Source organism: Lycium barbarum, chromosome 3, assembly GCF_019175385.1.
Source record: "Lycium barbarum isolate Lr01 chromosome 3, ASM1917538v2, whole genome shotgun sequence".
Classification (NCBI taxonomy): Eukaryota; Viridiplantae; Streptophyta; class Magnoliopsida; order Solanales; family Solanaceae; genus Lycium; species Lycium barbarum.
The window spans coordinates 111,059,836-111,075,183 of record NC_083339.1 but is presented as its reverse complement, the minus strand read 5'-3'; the positions used below and the strand labels follow the sequence as shown (position 1 = coordinate 111,075,183).

General features: G+C 36.9%; 1 pseudogene; it reads left to right on the top strand.

Annotated features, from left to right (window-relative positions):
- Positions 1 to 6,710: 6,710 nt before the first annotated feature.
- Positions 6,711 to 7,895, top strand: LOC132631133 (trans-resveratrol di-O-methyltransferase-like; annotated as a pseudogene).
- The last annotated feature ends 7,453 nt before the right edge of the window (positions 7,896 to 15,348 follow it).

Here is a 15,348-nt window from a genome sequence, read left to right as displayed (position 1 = left end):
TGTGATGCAGAAGGTATTGTTATAATCCACTACTTTTCTTAAACATATACATTGGTTTCAATTTCTCCATCCTTTTGCGGGAAAAATTGATCCAGAAACCAGTTATTTACCACATCAGCTCTATCTCTTCTACTTGAATTCACTGTTTTGTCTATTCGTATTCCCATAAATCATAATACTAACTTTAACTGGACTCCATGTTTAGATGTAATCGTCAAGGCCAAAAATCTTCGTCTAACCTCAATTGACAAACCCTGTCATTTGGAACAAAATCATGAACACGGACTCTTCTTGTAAAAGCTCTAGTTTTACTTGATAATCTGTGTCTGGGGCAAGATTTTCACAATCATCATTGCAAGAAGGGATGTAGTTTGTATAGTCTATATCTTGTCACGACCCAGCCCCGTGGGCCGCGACTGGCACCCTACCTGGGTACCCAAACCGAATCACACATTCATTTTCAAATCCAAACTCATTTCATAATTTTTCGAAATCATATCGAACATAATTTATATCAAATATGTCTTAAGCGGTCGTGGCAAATCAAAATATCATATCAAATACAAACTGAGCGGCGGAATGGACATCGCCGGTCAAAAGTGCAAATATAAGCATAAGGGCCATTTGGGGCCGGCATAACAAACAGACCGCCTTAAGACCAGAAAACGGAATCAAACAAACATACATAGGACCCTCGCCCCACATATATGACTACAGGCCTCTACGAACTCAAAAACAAAGACATATGGCGAGACAGGGCCCCGCCGTACCCAAATAGTCAAATATACCGAATATATACAAAGCAAAAAGAGTCTGTACCAAAAGTGGACTCCGGATCAAATAGGAGTACTCCGGAATAGCAAGAAGTGAAGCCTACTGCGGAGGATCACTGATATCTGCACCTGCGGGCATAAAACGCAGCCCCCGAAGAAAGGGGGTCAGTACGAAATATGTACTGAGTATGTAAAGCACGGAGTACAGAAATATGGATCAAAACCGAAAGCAAATCAAATGTCAAAGTGGAGTACAAATGGGTAGATCAAAATCTATATCGAAATCATATACTTATACATAATGCAATGAATCATGCAAACGCTTAGGAACGTGGTCGCCACTCCGACGCTGGCGCCACACACAGCATAACACCAGAAGGTTTCAAATCTCCGTACATCCCCGAACACAAGCATAATCATAGGTGAGCGTATCGCATCACGAGCCATATCACAGCATATCTCCAAACGGAACCCGGCCCTATGGCGAAGCCTCGGGAACCGTAACACAGCATACGGCCGAATTATCATAAGGCGCACGAATCAAAACCGGCCCGGGAACCGGTGAACGAAGTCATAATAAGGCACGAGCGGAGTCGTGAGCAAACCAATGCAATTCGTACTTCAAAATAGTTTTCCAAAACGAAGTAAACCCATAAGTCATATCATAATGCAAAATAGTCGGATACTTAGCCGATATAAAGTTTCATTTCACAAAACATTTCCAAATAGTACGTATAGCTCAAAACGTAACTTAGCGTATCATAATCTTCAAAATACATCTCAAAGGAGGGAGTTTCACAATCGAAAGTATCGTATCCAGCTTTATTCACAAAGATAGCCCAATAAGGCAATTAGGGCGTTTCAGGGTAGCGGGCCCACCTCGAGTCAAAGTGAGGTGGCGAACTTATCTTTACGAACATTTATATGCCAAAGGTCATACATGGTCGTTTCTAGGTTACCCGACCACATTTCGATAGGTTTCGGACGAGTGGTGGCATTCTAGCCAAAATAGAGCCCTTAGGCTTCAATCGAATTGAATGAATAGTAACTTTTCTGTGGATCGGGTTTCGAGGAGCAGAAATGCTCCGGAAGTTCTCATATTCGCCTAACCTACTAAGATATGCCAAATAAAGGAGTGGGAAGCTTTACATACCTCACAGACGTCGTATGCTCTTCCAACAGTCCAGTCCCGTTTCGTCAAAAATCTGCAAATGGTCAAAGTTACCAATTGAGATTCTTAGGCTTAAAAATGCCTTTAACTTCAATTTTGCCTACCGAAATTTCGGCAGCATTTCCCCTATAAATCTAACATCCCCGAGGCTTAGCTCGGCTCAAAATACATCAACCACAACAGCCCACACGTCAACAAACAACAATCAAACCATTCTAGCTTCAAAGTTCTACTTTGTTATCTAAGTTGGCAACTTTCATTCAAACTTTCAAACTCCAATTCTAAATCTACAAAATTGTATTCATTTCCACATTCAAACTTATACAATCACATCCTAACTACAATCCAAGCCATACACGAAATTACACCAAAATCCATTATTTTCCAGAATTCTTTAAAATATCAAAATTCACGACGAACATTCTAATTCACGTCGTTTCATTCCGAATTCATTATCATCAACCATAAATCATATTTAAAGTCCTTAATATCATAAATATACTATGATATACACAAATATACCAAAGGCATACACTTTCCGATAACGTCCGAAATCATTTTCTAACACCAAATCAATTCTTCAAACATTCATTTACGATACAAAGGTTACAACGACACCTCAAACGACTAAACGGAATCAAATGCACATGGTCTTGCACTACATACAAGCCACGGCCAAACACACCCTTTCTACACACACACACCATGCACAAACACAACCCCATCCCATAATCTTCATACTAATCCAATCACTAACACATACATGTCCATTTCATAACATCAAAACATAGAAATCTTACCTTGTTCTTAAAATTCCGATTCGCCGCAAACGTCACTCTTTCACCAAACAAATTGTACCCCGTTGAAGAGGGTCGTGAGTACTTCACAATATATGAAGAGCAAGGATTTTTAAGGCTAAGATCAAAGCTTGCCAATTTTTTTTCTTTTTCCCTAACCTCTCGGCCGAGAGCTTGTTGATGCCCCTTCTCTTTTTTTTTTTTTTTTTTTTTTTGTTTTTGATCTTGCTTCTTGATAATTCCAACTCAAGGCTAGTATATATCCATTATTTAGAGGTCATGTGCATAGCACATGACCTTAAAATTTGGGTTTGGGCCTCTACAATGGCCGGCCAACCCCACTCTTTGGGCCTAATTTTATATTCCATTTTCTTGGCCCAATTCATAAAACGTCCCGTTTTGTAATTCCCGAAACTAATTTCCGAAATTCCAAATTTATTCTCGGCCTTTCCCGAGGTCTTAACATTAATAATTCCATAACCAACATAATCATATTCACTAAAATCAAATTATGTCCTTATAACACACAAGTCGTAATTATTTCTCGATTTCCAATTATACGAAAACACGGGACATAACATATCTGCATCTTGGTATATATCTTCTCAACTGCTGTGCATAAAGGCGGAGTAAGAATTTAAAGTTTATGGATTTTGAACTTGCCACCGAACTCATAGATTAATTGGCTTATTGGATTTACAATTAAATATTTTTACAATTAGATATAAATAAAGGATCTAAGCAAAAGTTACTAGATTCTTCTAAACACATACCTAATATTGTAGCTCCAGCCCCGCATGTTAAAGGTAACGTTAAGATTTGGAGTATTTGATTTACGAATTGTTTTTCTTAACTTCTCCAGTGAGAATAAATCTAAAACTGTGTGGTACAAGTGTTCCGTCGAAACCGAAGGACAATTAATGTGGCTGAAAAAATGGAGCCCAAATTTCAAAACGGATGACCCCCCTATTGTTCCAGTTTGGGTGCTCTTACCTGAATTGCCTTTCCATTGCCATGCATGGCACTATGTGAAACAAATTGTTGACCCTATAGGAACTCCCCTTTCTATGGATATGGCCCGCTGACTGAGGACAAGGTCTAGCATGGCAAAGGTTAGGGTAGAGGTTGACCTCACTAAGCCTAAGCTTAATTTTGTATGGATTGGCTTGGAAGATGAACAAAATCCTTTGAAAGGTTACACACAGAAACTAGAGAACGAAAATGTGCCTAAATTTTTGAGACACTACAGAAGAAAACATACTAAAGTGGAGGAAGGAAAAGGTGACAAAGTGGTTCCTCAAACCACTGTACAAGCACAAGAGAAATTAGTGGGGAATCACAAGAAAGTGAAATTGGTGAGGTTAATGTAGCAGGGAAAGACAACCCAAGAGGCTGCTAATAAGATCAAGGACAATCCCATCATTACTGAAAGGTTCAACAAGAAGGCAACAAAAGAGGAACGAATTGACATTTAAAGTCAGGGGTCTAACAACAAATATACTACAGGAAAGATATACAACAATGGCAAAGGAAAGAATAATTGTGAACTGGATACAAATGAACAACAACAGCAACAAAGATCTGAACAATACATTGAGTAGCAAATTCAGAAACCAAAAATTCACCAAGAAGGAAATTCCGAAAGCAAGGATGAGAGCAGTGGTGATCAGATAATGGAAAAAGTCCAAACAGACATTAGAGGAGACAGTAATCAACAAAATTTGAGGAACAACATCACTATATTTGAGGAAATTAAAACTCTGAGAAAGTGAGAATGTCTCTACTAGTCTAAGCTCCAGCGTTAAGAATCAATAAGGAATTCAGTTATTTGTAGAACTGAATAAGTAAGATGTTGAACAAAATAATAGAAGAGAAGATTACTCTTCAGATGAAGAAGTAGCAGAAAGTGAATTAGAGAAGCTTTTGACCATATTAAAAAACAAAAAGGTGTTACATCTGAGAAACAACCTAATAATGTTACTAATCCTGTTGATCGACACCTTGATGAGGTTGTGAATAAGGGAGGTCTCTTCCCTGTCAACAGAGGTAGAAGAAGACAAAGAAAAGCTGGAAAAGCAAAGAAGAAAAATCCATCCCTCCGTCTAGAGGCACAAGTTCAAACTTATCTTTCTATCACTATCATCCCATGATCAGTACATTTTTTTTTTTTTGGGAATATTAGGGGAGTTAGAGCCAAAAAAGCTAACAACAGATTAGAAAATCTTATCAATATCTACAAGACAGACTTTTTTTTTTTCAAAAACGATCCACCCAGGCTTTCACCTCTTGTGATGGTGAGGGATTAGTCTTAGACCCCTACCTTGTGTAGATTAACAATCAAGAAAATTACAAAGTTGGGGGGGACATAAAATCAATACCTTCCTAATAAAGTAGTACAAAAGAAATTATTGTTGGTCTTATTCCTGCTACAAGTAGCATTCATAATATTCAAACAAAAGAGAGGTACTTCAGAGGATATCACATTAGGATCTGCAATACCTCTATGGATGTAACTTATGGTGGCTTGAAGTACCATAATGAGTGTTTCTCGGCTCTGACTCTAAAGGAAGGGACTTGCATCCTATCCATTGTGAGAGCACCTATTGTGTGACTTGGAAGTTCAGCATGATCAAAGTATATTTCTCCAGCTGACGGGGTGGTAGCATGTTTTGAGAGTGAATCAGCAACTTCATTACCTTCCCTGTAGCAGTATTGCACCCTGATACCTGTTTGTTGGACCTTATATTTGATGGCATTTATATCTTTTTGCAGTTTCCAGGAAGTTTTATGAGTATCCAGGATCATATTAACCAGAAGTAATAGTCAAGTTCCAGGATTAGACTAGGAAAGTCCTAATTGCAGCACCAGTTAATTTCCTAGCATACAAGAATTGGAGTAATATGAACCATCATGGAGCCCATTGTCAATATGAACAAGATTGAAGGCTATAAAAGATTCACTGGTTTGCACAAACTGTATTGCTTCAGAAATGGAGAAAGTTGGTGCTTTTGGAGGACAATCTACAAGCAGCCAGTTTTAACATGGATGAACAGAAGATCACTATATTTTTCAATCAGTGTGCTGGCCATAGCAACGGTTACTTGACTGCTGTCTATGCAAAGTCCACTTCCACAAAAAGGAAACACTTGTGGGGCAGTTGTGTATGAGGAATAGTATTGATGAACCATGGTGTCTAGGAGGGGATTTTTATGTGATTATGGCCGAGCCTGAAGAGAAGAGGGGAGCAAACCTCACAGAGCTTAGAATATCTTTCTTGATAATGCAACATCATATAGTTATTCTTGTTATCCTTTCTCCTCTTGGCATATATATGTTTATGAAGCAGATGATAATTTTGAGTAAGAGACTTGATGCATTTGCATGCACTTCTCCATGTATTCTTATATTATAACATCCAGACTAGGACACATGCGGCAATTATTCAGCTTCATTAAACTTGAATATTGTCTTTAGAGGTAAACACTGTTTTTGCAGTAATGTGGGCCGCTTCCAAATTTGCATTTATGCTTGTAATCTAATTCAACTAGTATAAATCTTTAATATTTGGGCCAATTGGTTATTGTTTGACAGATATAAGTTGACAATTTTCTTAAGAACAATCAAATTGGTACTCTCTTTTCCCTGTTAATTGCATATGCTTGGATTGCATGACAACAAAAGATGATGTCAACCAACGACAGATTACCCTTCCAGAGCCCATATTTCTGAAAGCACAATTTTGTCAGCAAGAAACAATGTGGAATGGCACATAAGTAAGGATAAAGCAGGACAAGCCCATATCGACAGGCTGTAAAATACAGAAGATTAATGTACTCTGTATTATCTTTTTATGAATAAATGTAGACCTCTTGATCTAACTAAGATGGGTCCTCTCATTCTTCTTCTCATTATATTTATAGACCTCGATCATTATCACATCCCTAAGCATCTCAAAGATAATCTCTCACAATGGAATCGTATAATAACATTGGAGCCGAAGCCAGAGAAGTATTAGTTGCTCAAGCACATATATGGAACCATACATTCAATTACATCAGCTCCATGTCTCTCAAATGTGCAATTCAACTTGGAATTCCAGATATCATCCATAGCCATGGCCAACCAATGACGCTCTCTGATTTGGTGAATGCCCTCCCTATCAGCAAAACCAAAGGGCAGGAATGTATTTACCGTCTCATGAGTATTTTAATCAATGGAGGCTTCTTTAGTCAAACCAAGATTAACAAAGAAGAAGGTTATGTATTTAATTATTCCAACTTCAGGTCTCCTCCTTAAAGCCGAGCCTTTGAGTTTGGTGCCTTTTGTTCAAATGATGTTAGATCCAATTTTAATGGATTCATCGCACTCACTCAACGAATGGTTCAAGAATGGTGACTCGACTCCGTTCGAGACAGCTCATGGCAAGCCGTTTTTTGAATATGCAGGGGTTGAATCTAGGTTTAACCATTTATTTAACGAACCCATGGCTAGTGATGCCTGATTGGTCATGAGCGTGTTGATAAAAAATGATAAGGGAGTTTTTGAAGGATTGAAATCATTGGTGGACGTTGGAGGCAGCACTGGAACCGTCGCTAACGATATTGCTGACATATTTCCTGAAATAACCTGCATTGCTTTCGATCTGCCCCAAGTAATTGAAGGATGCGAAACGAGCAAGAACCTGAACTATGTCGCAGGAAACATGTTTAAGTCCATAACTTCTGCCGATGCAATTTTACTAAAGGTAAATTTGTAGTTTCATGAATAGTTACTGAACTTTTATCACTATAACAATAAACGAACTTGTATTAATGGTTTATGTTGATGAATGACAAGTAGTGGATATTACATGACTGGAGCGACGAAGATTGTATCAAAATATTGAAGAAATGTAAAGAAGCAATTCCATGTAAGGAGAATGGACGAAGGCTAATCATCATTGACATGGTACTGATGGATTATAACCTACAGAAAGGAGACCACAAGTCATACGAGCTGACCCAACTTTCATTCGACATGCTTTTGATGGCTGTTGCTTCCGGAAAGGAAAGAAGTCAACAAGATTGGGAAAAACTCTTCTCTGATGCCGGCTTTAGTGACTATAAGATTATTCTTGTATTGGGGTTGAGATCTATTATTGAGTTTTACCCTTAAATCTACTCATGTCACTAGAAGTTCAAATAAAAAAGATTGAGAAAATATATATAAGTTGTCCCAAGTCATTTCTCTCGATGTCTCCTTAATTAGTTTTCAGTTGTGCCTAGTCTAACTAATGGCAAACCAGCAAACGGCGCTGCAGAGCCAAATTCTGGTTATGCAGCGCCATAAACTGGCCGAGTAAACAAATGGAAGCTAGCTTTTGTGCTTCAAATAAAGCTCTCGTCTATGTTATTATCTTTCAGGATGTCCGACAAGTAAATTGGCTGAGACATTCCAAGTTGTCAAAATCTGGGTTTTTACCTTTTTTTCTTGTCTTTTGCTCTAGCCTGTCAATAGGCGGATCTAAGGTTAGGGATGTGGATTCTCGGGAACCCAGTGTTGACACCCAATTTTGTCCCTCCTTTATTTTTATTCACCCGGACGTCTAAATTTATTGACGAGCTAGATACTTTATTTTCACTGCTATTTATATTCGCTACTTTTATTTTAACATTACAAGTATTAATTTATCACAAATTTTAAATGTTCATCGTCATTTCACTTTCGGGTTTGGAATCGTTAAATTAATTACAAGACAACATTTTGTAAATCCTTACTTTCTATATACTAATTACTATTTATCTTCACATAATAAATATTGTACTAGTTACTAAATTAGAAGCCCAAAAATAATTAAAATAGCGGAGGAAGGACCAATATTTTCAGCAAATTAATGGCTTAAAATACAAATACAATATTACTTCCCTATCCAAATAAACAACCCACATTTTAATACCCAACCCACATTATATTAGTCCAAACACAATACCCGGTCCAGCCCATACCTTACCTGAACCGGCCCAACCCATTTCCCCTTTTCTTATTCCCTTCACTCCAACCCTAATCCTTTTCCCTCTTCAGCCGCCTCCTCTTTTTCTTTCACCACGCCGCCCCTTCCTCCTTTCTCTCTCTTCCGCTCCCTTTCTTCTTCACTCTCCTCCCACGCTCCCCACACCCGCTCCTCACGACGCCTCTGCTCCCCACTTTCTCTTGTCCCCCACACCTGTCTCCTTTGTTCCCTACGCCTCATACGCTCCTCTCTCTCATATTTCAACGAATCAAGACAAAACTTGTTTCAGAAGATCAGATTCTGTTTGGCTCTGCATCAAAACATATTTTTATGTTTGTTTCTCGCTCTAGATTTGAATCCCAAATGGGACCCTAAAACCAATCTATAAATACATCTCTAATCTTCAGCAAAAGGGGGGGATTTTTCGGTATTTTGGGAGGATTTTTCGGATTTTGAGAATTGTTTCAGTACTTTTGAGAGATTCATACCATTTCCCACACTTGATTTTTTTTTCTTCCCGGTGAACTGTAGCCGTGGGGGGATACTCTATTTCCATTTCTTCGTTTTGAAACTTTAATTACTCTAATCGAGTTCGGGTTCGTTCGAGTTCGAGCATAGTTTCGAGACGTCCGACGCCTCACTTCACTGCACCACGAACAGGTACAATCTGATGCTATTTAGGTTTTTTCGTCTTGTGAAATTCTGTTAATCGAAGTGCTGTTAGTTGAAATCCTGTTCTTATTGGATATTTGTTGGTTCATTAGCTATTAGGTGTGATTTATCACGAATCTTGATTAGCTGGGGGTCTGTTTGGTTAATCTAGATTAATCAACACATTCTAGGCTCGGATTATGCTATTTTGATTTTTTGTTTGAGTGCAAGCTAATTTGGTCGGAATCTCGTTTGCGATACACTTGACGGTTCATAAGTATGACTAAAGAATGTTATGTTTGGTTGTATCTATTCTTATAAGTGTGATAACATGAACAATGGGTCTGCCTCAAGCTTAATTATTATGGTTAAGTTGTTGGTTGTCGACGATTGCGTGAATTATACTGGTTCATTCAGGGCAGGTTCTGTTATGATTTGGGTAGTGTCATATGGACTCATATAGTAGAGAATGCTTAGGTGCAATAAAGGGTTAATTCTAAGTTTTATTGTTTAAGTGTATGATGAATTCTGCTTAGGATAGGTTCGTAAGTTCCATATATATTCAGCATATAAACTGGTTGGTTAGTTTTGGTCTTAATGTATGTTAGCATATGAGTTAGTTCTATCTTAGTTTATTTATCTGTGTTGGCATTAACATGCAGCAATCGAATCCAGTTGGTCAATATGCATTATCACATGCCTGTTTGCTTATTCGAAACAACGATGAACTTGCTCTAGCTTCAACTATTGGGTCCACAGACCGTCTTTGTGATATGAGTTGTTGGGATTGTCTGTATGATATAGCTTATTGTATTTTTTGCTGTGTTGGTTAAAAAAAATGGAATTGACAAATGATTTATGCTCGGTGGATATCCTGTAGTCCCCTTCCCCATCTCAGTCTTTCTAGGCTCAACAAACCAGTCCTGAAATCCTTCAAAATATTTCATACTTGGAAGTTGGCTTGTTAAGTAGTTATCTTTGATTCTGCCCACTCTTTCCCTCTTGATCTCGATCCATGTTTAACTAATTTATAGTGCTATCTGAACTTGGGAAGTTATACGAAGTTGGGTTTGTAGTCTGCTTTTTCAACGCTTGCCCTATGAGAAGACTGTTTCCTTGGTTTCTTTATGTGTAATAGAAATCATGCCTTTAGTATTTTATTTTGGATATACGACTATTTTTGAGGCATGTGTTTGACTGAGAGTAGTTCCCTGTTTTAATAAAAATCATTAAGTTGTTGTACTGCTATTTTCTGAGTTGCTGCTGTCTTCTGAATTGCTGAATTTACCGAATTACTGTTTGTAACCTTCTTGTCATTTATGTATTTTTATCTGCCCATTATGATCTCTTTTTTTTCATAATTAGCTGCTTATCGCAAGTTTTTAGTAAATTTCCTCTCTAGCTAAATTAGCTTCCCTGTATTGTTTGTGCCAAAATATGATGTTTGTTCTTCATGTGTCCTTTGTTTAGTTGAAGTTTATGTTAGATTAAGTTTGTGTCGTTTAGGATATGTATGTGAATGTCGAATGATAGTTCATTTACAGGGATTTCTTCTTTATTTTCTTTCTTGTAAATCATGCGCCATTTAGTACTTAGTTTATCTTCATTATCATTTCAAGTTCAAGTAAAATCAGTCCTTTAGTTATTGCTTCCCTGCATTTTGCGCCATTGTTTAGATTCGGAATTTCTTTAGGCATTAAGTATGAGTTTTGATCCATTTCTTCAATTGAATAAGCCTGCTCCTAATTCGAAATGTAGTAAAATGGGTTCTCCCAAATCAAGTGGGGTCTGGTGATTTAGGATCTAATGCTTGTTTAATGTTCATCACCCCCTAATGGCTATTCTTCTATGGTTGTTTCCTTTTCCCGGAATCTTTCTTTTTCCCTTGTTCGAAAATCAAAAAGTACCTAGTTCATTTTGTGATCCTTTTTTTATTTTATTTTATCACTCTTTAAGCCAAATTCGTGATGATTCTGTGCTAAAGAATTCTTAGCATACGCCTTATCCTGCATTCGCGGGGCTTTGATTGTGCTTATTTTTTGTATGGTGTTGTATATGGTCTGGTTATTACAGTGAACGTTGCACAGGGTATATTTGGATGTTACTGTTACGGGTCCGTTAAATAGCAATGCCAGCCCTTTGTTTGATTGCTGACCATAAATCTGTTGCTGAGCATTCATAGGCCATTTTCTTATTGCCTAACTTTCATTTGGCTGATACATGTGTAAAGCATGGAATCAATTCCATTCCTTCTCAATTTTGTGTTCATTTCAATTATTACATGAGGCCATTCTTATTACTTGGACTGCCTATGTTTTCCCTTTGCTAATCCCACTTTTCTTTTCTTTTGCATGACACACCGGAGCCGAAGAGTCTCATTTTGAGACTCAACGATACCGCTACCGCATGGAATCCGCAGCCATATACTAAATTCGCTGGGCCAAAACCCAACAGCAAACAGTCGCAGCAGTTCTATAAAATGGGCTGAACCCATTTGATTCTATTTGCTCTTTATTTCGTACATTTAAGTTATATTGTACAACTAGTACTTTACTTGGTTTGTCTTCTTAGCTAGAATAAACCTTAGTGAAATTAGTAGGTTGATACGATGGGTAGTTAATTTAAAAGAGAGCTAACAATTAATTCATAGGCTTCATTTCTTTTTTTTTATGTTAAATTATTTATACTATCTATATTATTTATTTTTATTAGAATAGTTGATTTTTAAATATCATGACTACATATTTTGAGAATCAAGATTCATTCTTACTATCTTCGAAATTTAAAGCGTTACAAATTTTGCATTGACGTTAACTTATTTTTTGAGAAATAAGGAAAACTAACTATTTTCATGGATAACTGTTCTAATTTAGTTACTTTCCCAACACTGGAAATACGTATTTGTTAAACAATCTTTTCACAGCTTGTATTGAACTAATAAGTCTTTCTATAAAATCTTTAAAGTTTTATTACTATTAATCTTACAATAACTTTTTAATTTGTTAGTTAACATAACTTATTTTCTCCTGTATTTACAAAAAATGCTACACAATCCTGCACTTTCTCAGTTTATCCATAACTAAACTCTTTTTATGCAAATCATTATTTTCTACCGGCCTTATTTTAATAGTGTTCTTATATATCTATCCATAACTTCAACAATCCTTATAAAGATGTTTTCCTAAATATGATAAAATACTTCATCTACATTTTTAGCCTAATTAATTAAGTCCGGTCGGTTAACCATTGTTAATGGGTCTTAAAGGATGCCTAATACCTTCCCTTTAGACTAATTGAACCCTTACTTAGAATCTTAAGTTTCGCAGACCTTAAACAGAGTTAACTTTAAACATAACTTTAATAAACTTTAGGTGTCCTAATTCATCATAAATAATTAGGTGGCGACTCCTTAAAACAAATAACAAAAAATAGGAATCACCAATATGTCGTACTTCTATTTTAATCCCGGTTAAAATGGGGTATGACAGCTTGGCGACTCCACTGGGGAATACTTAGGTTCTAACCATAACGGACTTAGTTCAAATAGGTTTTGTGTGCTTATTTTAAATTACTTTATTTATTTGTTAACTGTTTTTACATGCTATTAATTGTGTGTTTGATATAAACTGTATGTTTGATATAAACTGTTTATGTGTTATTTGCTTTGATAAAACCGTCATTCCGTTCATATTTCTTCCACTCCTGGAAAACTCACACATATTCACACACTTAAAACGGTTTCGCGGTTCGCGCCCGTTCACTACTAAATTACCCCTTTAGTTGGATTGATCTTGTGGATTTAGTCGATCAGCGGTGCAGTCGACGGCCACGGACTTTCCACTCCCAAGTTGTCCGCTTGGGGGAACCTTGTGTCTTAAGAAGCCAACTCTTAGTCAGCCTAAGATAGAGCTAAACCAACACACTTTATTAAGAGCATACATTTCATGACCTAGGAGGTTTAATACCCTTGGTGTATTAAATCCATTAGATGACTTTACCCAAACGTCCAAGTGGGTTCACGACCCCGAGTGACACTAATCATACTTTATGTGCATGTTTGAAGGATAATTGTGCCTAAATATTGACTATTTGCTCTAATTATTTATACTTTAGGAGGGAGGGCATGACTAATGTTTCTATGAGAGGTATGGATTTGCATTGGAGTACAATGAATGACGAAGATCAATAACATCACAAAACTGAGCTGGAATTTAGATATAGGAAATTGTATCATTTTTACTTAGATTAGGAAACACTTTATGTTGTATTCATTTGACATGTAATAAAATATTACACTGCTTTTGTACTTTATTTTGGGGAAATAGAATTTGTTTAATTAATCAAAAGCAATGGATGACGTATTATGGCACACTTTACCCTTCAAACAAACGTTAGGCCTACCTCTGGCATAAAGAGGTCACCTGCATATTAGGACGCGTTATTATTGTTTGATATAATCATTTACATTTGTTTGACAACTTGTTTGACTTTATTTGACGAATTATTTGCTACATGACTTACTTGACTCTATGTGATCATGACTTTACCTACTTGACTCTATGTTATGGGACTGACATCATTTTGCATTTTTATGTTCTTATATCCCCAAAAAGAGTTGATTCGTGTCGACACCAAGACACTGACCATCCGGGATGCCAAACCAGAAGAGACTTTGAAGAATTGGATTCTTACTCCACGAGTCTTGGTAGTTTGAACATGTAGAGAACTTTTGAAATAGCACAATTTTAAAATTGAGGTTTGAATCATGCTCAAGACTTTTGTTGCTTTGCCTCATCTTTTGAAAACTTAATCGCAAAATCTATGCATTTCTGATTTTCCTTAATCATCTATTACTATTTGTACTTTATTTATCAAATCTGCCAACTCTAGGATTATGACATGAGATGAAGACAACATACATCCTGAGAGAGTAACAAAAAAAAAAAAACTAGGGGACAAGACAAGATTCCATTCGAAAGAAATTGAAATAGCCGATAGGTGATGACATAAGCCTGAAAGCTAGCAAGTCAAGAAGACATTGAAAGACAATATTAGGTTAGACAGTCTAGTTTGCAACCCTTCCTTTAACAACAGTGCGAACTACGCTTGACCTGATTCCTCGGTGGATACGTAGGCAGCCCACATAGGGACTCGGTCATACTAGGTTAGAATTTTTCCCATTGGCATGCATACGAACTACGCTGACCTGATTCTTTTGGTGGGATACGTAGGCAGCCCACAAAGGGTTCGGTTGCTTTACAACAAAAAAAAAAAAAAAAAAAAAAAAAACCAAAAAATATCTTATCCGTACGAACTACGTTCTGACCTGATTCCCTTGGGGGATACGTAGGCAACCCACATAGGGTTCGGTTGCGCTATAACAGAAAATCCAAAGTCCTTACACAAAGAAAACCACACAGAGCTTGATTCCCTCGGCGGGATTCGTAGACTATTAACATACAGATCCGTCACACGTAGATAAAATCCAAAAAAAACCTTTTACCATTTATATAACAAAACTACGCCGACCTGATTCCCTTGGTGGGATACGTAGGCAATCCACGTCGGGTTCGGTCCCTTTATTAGAAAACTCAGACCACTTTATGTATTTTACGAACTACGTTCTGACCTGATTCCTCAGCGGATACGTAGGCAACCCATAAGGTTCGGTCACACCGCAACATAAATTTAGTACACCCTTCAGAACCAAAACTGGGGCATATTTTTTTTTCAAAAAAATATAGACAAAAGAACGGGGACATTGACAAGATTAAGGCTACCAGACAGGAAATATTATAAACCAATTGCTTTAGAAATGTCACAGTCCGAAGTTGACAGAACATTTTACAACTTACATACATATATTTACACATATATCTTTCATTACATACATATATATCTTTCCTTGGATACATACATTTACATATATATATATATATATATATATATATATATATATATATATAT